The sequence below is a fragment of the Penaeus chinensis genome, chromosome 19 (assembly GCF_019202785.1).
Source record: "Penaeus chinensis breed Huanghai No. 1 chromosome 19, ASM1920278v2, whole genome shotgun sequence".
NCBI lineage: Eukaryota > Metazoa > Arthropoda > Malacostraca > Decapoda > Penaeidae > Penaeus > Penaeus chinensis.
In genome coordinates, this window is record NC_061837.1 from 28179639 (window position 1) to 28189638 (window position 10000).

Genomic DNA, 10000 nt, shown 5'->3' on the forward strand with positions numbered 1-10000 from the left:
AGAGAGACAAAGAGAGAGAGAGAGAGAGACAAAGAGAGAGAGAGAGAGAGACAAAGAGAGAGAGAGAGACAAAGAGAGAGAGAGAGAGAGACAAAGAGAGAGAGAAATAATACACACACACATATTCGTATATATACATACATACATATATATTTATTTATTTATTTATTGTATATATATATGCATTTATACATATAAATACATACATACATTCATATATATACATATATATATATATATATTCATTCATATGTATATATATACATTTACACACACACACACACACACACACACATATATACACACATATACACACATTTTGCAAGAAGAACAATGAAGGAAGGTACAGGAAACACACAAATATGCCCAGATGTGTTTTCCTGTACTTGTTCTATTTGCAATTTATTCGACATGAATTCCACACACACACACACACGCGCGTGCATGTATATATATATATATATATATATATATATTTGTATAAATATATATATATATGTATATATATACATATATATATATATATATATATATATATATATATATGATTCCCAAAAGAGAGAGAGAGAGAGAGAGAGAGAGAGAGAGAGAGAAAATAAAATAAAATAAGACCCCATTGAAACTAACGCTTTCCTTCATTTCTGTTGAGAATCATGTGTCGCGGAACTTTTGTTTCAGTAAAGATGGAACACAAGGCAAAAGAACAGTACACTCAAACAAATCAATCAATGCATCAGAGGAACATACACAATCACACACGCGCGCACACACACACGCACACACACACACACACACACACACATACACATACACACACACACAAACTAATCCGTGCTATAGAGAAACATATACCCAACAAAGACATAAGAACAGAGTACAGTGATAGGGATCTCATTAGAGTTCATTGCTTCGAAAATGCGTTTGGTTGTATCCCTCTTTTATTGCATAACCAATATTCTTTCTTATGGTACATGGTTCCAGAAAGTCAACATCAGTATGGATAAAGATGATACCTTTACGCAAACCTTCCCAGCTTGCTTTTCGAATAAGAAAAACGAGCGTATTCGACGAGGATGGGATTCGAACCCACGCAGGGAGACCCTATTGGATTAGCAGTCCAACGCCTTAACCACTCGGCCACCTCGTCTGACAAATAAGGTGAGAAAGGAATATGTATTGATAAAACAAAAAGTAGATGTTATGCATGCGTTATACTTTGTGTCTGTTTGTGTCTAAAGTACCGCTGATATTAATTTCTTCCTCCCTCCTTCCTTCCTTTCATATTTTTCTTTTTTCCTCTCTCTCTCTGTCCGTCTGTCTATCACAGTTTTTGCATCTCTGTCTATCTCCCTTTGTCCGTCTGTCCCCGTGTCACTGTTTTTTATTTCTCTCTCTCTATCACCATCTCCCTCTCTCCCTTCCCTCCTCTCCACTACCCTCCCCCCCCTCTCCCTCTCCCCCGACTCTTCAAGGGGCGCCATTCAAATTATTTTGATGTGGGGGGGGGGGGGTAAGTATTGTCTTAGCCTCCCCCCTCCTCTCAGACTTACCCTTGGTCCTAACGACGAGTCTGTCTTTCTAAAGCCACATGGGTATCATTTACAGATAATCTACAATACGAAAAAAAATATAAAAGATAAATGAAAATGAATAGATAAATAAATGAAATAAACTAAGCTTGCAATAACGATTCTTTTTGTCGTGACTTGAAAGATTACTTCGCTCGTCCATGATTCGGAAACCTCATTATTTTAATAGATGCTAACTTCATGATTACGTAACATTACGTAACGAAAATATTGAATGTAAAGACTCAGATGTCCTGGTCAGCAAATCAAAATAGTATAAAGTAGGCCTATTGCTACATCAGCTCGACACCCAGCAATTGAAAAAAGGGCGGAGGGAGGCGTGCAGGCACGCTTATTTGAACTAATCAATACGAACTGCAATTTGACGGAAATATATATGTATTTTCTAATCAGTATGATTTTTTTAGAATGTAGGACCTTTAGTTCTTTGGAAGAGTTGGAGGTCGAGCAATCCTTAGTGCCCCCATCCACCCTTTTTTCTCTCTACTCGTGTTCTTGTAATTCTGTCTGTCTACCTCAGTTTCTCTTTCTTCCCCTCCCTCCATCTCTCTTTCTTTCTCCCTCCCTTCCTCTTCCCCTCCCTCTCTCCCTTTTTCTCTTCCTTCCCTCTCCCTCCCACCTACTCTTCCCAACCCAGACACACACAGGGAAACCGGCGACAGGTGTGAGGGTGGGGCGGACAAGAGACCATCGTAATAAAACCCTTTCTGACGCGACACCCTAAGCCCAGGCTACTTAACAACCTGCGCGGAGAAACCACTCAATATGTTAACAAGTGCCAGAGTGCTAATTGTATTTTAAAACGCCCTATTACCCTGGGAGATAGCGAGAAATTTATGCGGTGGGGCCATTGTGACCTTGTTGAGAAAACACGACTAATGAATGGTAATTTAACATTATTAGTCGTCGTAAAGCGCCACATCGGCTCACATTAATTGTCATGAGGTAACAGAAAGCTTTAAACTTTGGTAAAAAAAGGGGTATAATTCTTTGGAGGATGTGGCTGGGTGTTCTCCACTGTTTCTGTATCTCGGGTTTTGTGCGATACTGACAGTCTGCATAAATATCGCTTCGTTCTCGCTCGTTCGAACACAGATTGCCTCGTTCTGGATCACAAATTGGTTCATTCCAGATCATTAGGACACAAAGGGGCTTTTTTTATTATTGCTCGTTAGAATAGAGTCTGTTTCATTGTCGCTCGTTGGAACACATTATTTCATTCTACAGTATCTTATTGGAACACAGGTTGGTTCATTTCAGTTCTCGCCCGTCTGAACACTTGGGCTTTTCTAAGTCTGGAAACGCTTCATCTTCCCGAAAGAAAGAAAGAATAAAGAAAAAAAAAAGAAAAGAAAGAAGAGACAAAGACAATAGAAAAAGAATAAAAAAAGAAAAAAAAAGAAAAGGAAAACAAATGAAAAAAAAAGAGTAAAGAGGAAAAAAAGTACAGGAAAAAACATACAAACAAACAAACAACAAAGAAAATATGAGAAAAAAAAAAATACACGCATTTCTTTTAATCTTATAAAAACACTGATGGTTCACACTCGCTTCAATCTATAGTAACCGTTTTTCCTAGACCTTCTCCATTCTCTGTCTACGGTGGCTTCCCGGACGAACAGCTCTAATCCATTCACAAAGAAAATATCACTACCATAAAAGACTTAGGTTCTGTAAAAGGTATTATACCTTCGAACTTATCTCCATCACGCAAACCATCAGTCCTTCGTTGTTTCCTTTGTCCTTCAGAAATTATGCTGTAGAGTCTTTGTCTGCCTGTCTCTCTCTCACTGTGTCGATACAAACTTACACACATACACTCACGCAGGTTTTTATATACATCCACGCACACACACACACACACACACACACACACACACACACACACACACACACACACACACACACACGCACACACATGTATACATATATGCATATATATGTATATATGTGTGTGTGCACATATATTTTAAAATGTACACTTGCATATATATGTATATGTATATATATATATATAATATAATATATGTATACTTAACTCATTGTCGCTAGGCAAAATTAATACAAAATGGGGAAAATGCTGTGCTCATTTTCTTTATTTTTTGTGAAATGTCTGCACGTAGATGGCTCTACTAGTGCTTAGCCACAAAGGAGTCAATTAGTAGACCTTTACTAGTGCTATGAATATCGATGGTGTTATTTTTATTATAACCATTATAATTACTATAATGTTATAAACATTAGTAACAGCAAAATAAGATATACGTAAAATATTTTCGTAAATGAAAGAAAAGGGTAAACGGGCGAGACAGACAGTACTCGTAATTGGCTCATTGGTGACTTAGTACAAGTATAGCCATCTATGTGGAAACGCAATTAAACAAGTAACTCACAGTGGGCATGGCACGTACGTACACGTATGCCCATCGGTATTGGGATATATATGTGTGTGTGTGTGTGTGTGTGTGTGTGTGTGTGTGTGTGTGTGTGTGTGTGTGTGTGTGTGTGTGTAAATAGAAGAATGAAGGGAAGAAAACACACGTGTTTTATATATACATATCCACATATATATTGGCCTACACACACACACGCACGCACGCACGCACGCACAAACACACACACACACACACACACACACACACACACACACACACACATCTACGTGTATATATATATATACATATATACACATATGTATATACATACATATATATACATATATACATATATATGTATATATATACATATATATACACATATATATACACACACATGATAAATACACACACACACACACACATACACACACACATATATATATATATATATATGTGTGTATGTGTGTGTGTGTGTGTGTGTGTGTGTGTGTAAGTGTTTGTGTGTGTGTTTGTGTGTGTGGGTGTGTGTTTGTGTGTGTGTGTGTGTGTGTGTGTGTGTGTGTGTGTTTGTGTGTGTGTGTTTGTGTGTGTGTGTTTGTGTGTGTGTTTGTGTGTGTGTGTGTGTGTTTGTGTGTGTGTGTGTGTGTGTGTGTGTGTTTGTGTGTGTGTGTGTGTGTGTGTGTGTGTGTGTGTGTGTGTGTGTGTGTGTGTGTGTGTGTGTGTGTGTGTGTGTGTAGGCGTGTGCGTGTGTGCACGCATACATATATCTATATTTATATATGCATATAAATGCATAATATAAATATAAACACACACACACACACACACACACACACACACACACACACACACACACACACACACATATGTATATATATATTTATGTATATGTAAATGTACATGATGACTGTCGATTTTATAACAAACCTGGACGGTGAATCGAACCAAAGACATAGCCTTAGCAAATGCGTAAAAAGGAATTCTAATCTAACCTGAGCCTAGGGACCAGGAGAGGCCTAAAACTTGACACATTACATTGATGTTATATAAGTCAAGGTTTTAAGGAGTAAATCTTTTGCGTATCCCTTTGGTATGTCATGACTGGTTACTTCTTTAGAGGATTAGGTGCATGTCTATGAGGAGTAATCATGACTGAATATGCCACGAAGACGATTTAATTAATTCCAGGTGATGTCTCTCCCTGGTGTTCAAGGTAAAGCATCTTAGAGATTAGACACCAAAGTGTATGCTCAAGCAGGTTCCGTTGATGGTAACAATCTGCTAACAACGATATCTTTAGGTTAAAGTCTGACCTTGTTAATAAGTGTTCTAACCGAACTGCTGATATTTGTCTTATCATTACTATAATCATAATTTATTTTTATTACTGTTATACATAATCATGCTTTATTTGTATGTTATGTTTCTGTGTGTATAGTGATCTGCACGACACACATACCCGGGCATTACACTAATTGTGTGTTGCAGATGTGACAGAAGGGAAAGTAATGCGTTTTTATATTGTCAAGGAAAACGCGATATCAAATTCCCATTTATTGATTAAAAGGGGAGAGGTACAAGAATCATGCTTACCTATAAGATGTAAGTATTTGGGAACTCACTATTACATAATAAACCATTTTTAATATGTAAAATCACATCGAACCTCTGGCGGGACTCGAACCCGCAATCCCTGGCTTAGGAGGCCAATGCCTTATCCATTGGGCCACAGAGGCTTGGAGAGAAAAGGACACAGTATATAATTTTATCTCGATTAATTGCGGAGTAAGTATCATAGTTTGGGCCAATAGATATATGATGCTGTCTCGCCGAAGTCATACAAAAAGGGATGGAACTAAGACAAGAGAAAAAAACAAACCGATATTTTCTTAAAGGATCCAGATTAATTTCAGTGGAATTACGGGATGACTGGGCTCTCGAAAAAGAACAAGAAGGAAAAGATAAAGAAAAAAAGAGTAAGTGAACACGTAAACAATTCTGAAAGCAAGATTACTAAACGTGATCAAGCATCCGACACATAATAATAACGCCAACCTTTATTGTCTGACTTGGAACGAATTTAATGAACAAAGTGAAGGTAAAACAAAAACTTGAACGCTAATAATAAATGGTCTAGTGATCTTTTTCTGTACTGAAAATATTTATCTTAAAATCAATTGAATTTATTTGTAAAGCTATGCAGTCGAATAAGTCATGTAAGTAAGTAAGCTATGTTGCCTTTATTTATTTCAACATGCAATCACATGTACTGGAACACACTTTATATACACTCAGATAGAAGGGAGGGATCAAGCACACACACACGCACATGCACACACACACACACACACACACACACACACACACACACACACACACACACGCACACGCACACGCACGCGCACGCGCACGCGCACGCACACACACACACCGCACACGCACCCGCACGCACGCGCACGCGCACGCACGCGCACACGCACACATGCACACGTACACGCACACGCACACGCACACGCAAAGGTCTGACAATAAGCATGAATGATATGGACTTTATATAAATATCATTCTCTGTGTTACAACAAGATATTTTTTTTCTTATTGTATTTATCAAAGTTGTGAAATCATCTAAGTTCGGCCAAAGGTAAGATAAGACTTGCTTGAAATTACAATTTGATTTCTTATTATTTAATTGGTCTTGGTAATCGTATGTGAATAATGTTTACTCAATGCGCGAATATCTTAATCTAACGCAGTTTAAAGCAACAACACCGCAGTTATTGACTACATTGTATACTAAGTAATTATACATCAAGGTATTTATGTTGGAACCAAGATAGATATTTTTAGATCGTCTATTGCATATTTCTTGCTATTTTATTTCTAAGACGTTTATGGAATATTTTACACAGTTGACCATATCAATAGGCCATATGTATGCGTATGTAGTCTTGTTTTTATTATTATTTACTTCTCCATTAGTCGATAGCATTGATAACATTATATGAAAAACTAAAGATTTTTTTTGTGTGTGCATTTTCCAATTATTGTTTTTGTTTAGATATATTGTTAGATCTACTCCATACTTCCATAAAAAAAAAAAAAAAAAATAGGCAGCAGACATTTAATCAGTAGGTATATATTATTATCAGTGTTAATACCGGCGACACTGGAATATAATATTGTTTGGAAAAATGTAAGATGGGACACTCTATCGTACTATTTAGTTACGCTATAGTGTTTTCTTTACATGCAATTTGTATAGTTTATCATTACCTCTATTACTTATAAAACTGATGGCAGAAACAAAGGATTAAATCGACGTTACTTCTCATAAATATGTTATATATAATTCATTTTCATGCTAGTCATACAATATTAAACAGAAAGAAATTTAATGTGAGTCGTGAACATACAAGAGTTTAGGAGAAGAGGAGGAGAGCGATACAACGAGCCCGTGTTTACACTGTAGAGGTGCCAAGACAGCAGAATCTATCATCGCTTGCACAAAGGAACCGTTCACGACACATCCAAGGGAGATTATGTGGACGCACCAAAACAGGCACTTGTCCAGAGGTGGACGCCCCAAGGCAGGCACTTAGCCATAGGTGGACGCCCTGAAGCAGGCACTTGCCCAAAGGTGGACGCCCCAAGGCAGGCACTTGGCCATAGGTGGACGCCCTGAAGCAGGCACTTGGCCATAGGTGGACGCGCTGAAGCAGGCACTTGTCCAGAGGTGGACGCCCTGAAGCAGGCACTTGGCCATAGGTGGACGCCCTGAAGCAGGCACTTGGCCATAGGTGGACGCCCTGAAGCAGGCACTTGGCCATAGGTGGACGCCCTGAAGCAGGCACTTGGCCATAGGTGGACGCCCTGAAGCAGGCACTTGGCCATAGGTGGACGCCCTGAAGCAGGCACTTGGCCATAGGTGGACGCCCTGAAGCAGGCACTTGGCCATAGGTGGACGCCCTGAAGCAGGCACTTGCCCAAAGGTGGACGCCCCAAGGCAGGCACTTGGCCATAGGTGGACGGATTACGACCAAGCCTTTCTTGCCGCTAAAAATGCTTGTCTTTACCATTTACTGCGATCGTAGGTTATTCATTCCAGCTTATTACACAACCTTTTTGTACCATAATGTATCTGTAACTTTCTTATGAATTGTATGTAGTTATTTAAATCAACATGTCATCTTGCACACTTATTTACCATGCTTATATTGATCTTGCTGCCTCGTGTTAATGATGCTTATCACGTCATCAAGCTTTGGCCGTCGCTAGTCACGTGTTAGGTTGTTTCTTCAGACACAAAATGCCTCGTATCCTGTATGGAAAAGTTTCTCAGGTCTCCTATATTAAAAGTAAATAAAAACAGTAACATAGAAAAACTGCAAGATATACATTTATTCAGTATACTATTATAAAGGATGATATTTGAACCCCTGGCGGGACTCGAACCCGCAATCCCTGGCTTAGGAGGCCAGTGCCTTATCCATTGGGCCACAGGGGCATACATGAAGACTAAAAGGGCATAGAGTAATGAGCACAAGGCATACCTTATAGCTGTTATGGCCATGTTTGTCTATTCAGTGACGTTCTGATAATAATAATTAAAAAAAATATATATTATTATTATTATTATTATTATCATATTCGTAATAATAATAATGATAATAATAACTGTAGCAACAACAAAAAACAACAATGATAATCATATTAATGAAATGATAATGGTAACGATTATGATGATAATAGTAATGTTAATACCATCATAGTGATGATGACAAATTTAACTATGTTAGTAATAAATAATGATAATAACGTACCATTTATTTTCATTACCACTATCACAATAAAGACAAAAACCGTATGTAAAATAAGGAACAGTTACCAACATTCCCTCGACTTCAAGGGAAGAAACCATGTATTTATGCAGTTGGTTTGCAAGGTATCGGTAAAGTCAAAAGTTTTCTGAACCTCTGGCGGGACTCGAACCCGCAATCCTTGGCTTAGGAGGCCAATGCCTTATCCATTGGGCCACAGAGGCATATATAATGACCATAGAGGCATACAATATGGCCAAGGAGGTATACATGGCCATCAAGCATTCTATCAGGGATCCACTTAATAGCATCGGAAAACATTCTATTCTATTGTTATCTTCACTCATTACAATTACCATCATTCTCCTTAGAACAGTCATTATATTCATCAGTCGTTAATACTATCTCTAGTACTACCTTGCTAACTATCGTTATCATCTGTAGTAATAAATAGTAATGGTAGCAGCAATAACTGTTGCTATTATCAATATTTACCATTATCATTACTCTTTTCAATTCCATCTTAATTATTATCTTTAGCATTATGATTATTATTAAGAGTATGATAATGATAATGCCTGTGATGGTGATGATGACCTTCATCATCACTATAATCATAATACTCAATATCATCGTTACTTACATCATAATTATTATCACTGATATCACTGTTATTATCTATACATACATATATATGTATCATATGATACTGACATCAATTTAGTAAGAGTAGAGCTTTAGTAAAATATAGGCAAATGTGTGAGGAAGATATAATAAATGGATCAAGAGAAAACAAAATCATGATTGTTTTTACTGAATCACGCGTTGCTTGTTTTTCTCAAGTATTTTCCTTTTTTCATGCATGTTTTGTTCTGAGTTATATTGCAATCTTTATGCAGCACAGATACAGTGCATGCTGCAGTGACTGTTACTGCAGTTATCCTTCTCAATATGTCTGTATGCTTCCTGCACAAAGGCAGCCTGAGTTCTTACCTTTTATGAACGGAAGGACCAGCTAACCATGTTATTATTTCTGATCATAGCCTCAACGGTCTTACATAAACTTAATGTTAAAAAGCACTTTTAACCCCTGGCGGGACTCGAACCCGCAATCCCTGGCTTAGGAGGCCAATGCCTTATCCATTGGGCCACAGGGGCATACATAAGGGCCAGATAGTCATAGGATATGGCCACAGTAGCATACAGCACGGCCGCG

At 38.0% G+C, this 10000-nt stretch overlaps 5 non-coding genes across 5 annotated transcripts; all 5 read right to left on the minus strand.

Annotated features, from left to right (window-relative positions):
• Nucleotides 1-1065: 1065 nt before the first annotated feature.
• On the minus strand, nucleotides 1066-1147 carry Trnas-gcu. Its single transcript has one exon. It is a non-coding gene; the product is annotated as a tRNA-Ser (tRNA).
• Nucleotides 1148-5630: 4483 nt separating this feature from the next.
• Trnar-ccu lies at nucleotides 5631-5703 on the minus strand. The gene has a single exon. It is a non-coding gene; the product is annotated as a tRNA-Arg (tRNA).
• Nucleotides 5704-8398: 2695 nt separating this feature from the next.
• On the minus strand, nucleotides 8399-8471 carry Trnar-ccu. Its single transcript has one exon. It is a non-coding gene; the product is annotated as a tRNA-Arg (tRNA).
• A 464-nt stretch (nucleotides 8472-8935) lies between these two features.
• On the minus strand, nucleotides 8936-9008 carry Trnar-ccu. The gene has a single exon. It is a non-coding gene; the product is annotated as a tRNA-Arg (tRNA).
• An 861-nt stretch (nucleotides 9009-9869) lies between these two features.
• On the minus strand, nucleotides 9870-9942 carry Trnar-ccu. The gene has a single exon. It is a non-coding gene; the product is annotated as a tRNA-Arg (tRNA).
• Between the last annotated feature and the right edge of the window lie 58 nt (nucleotides 9943-10000).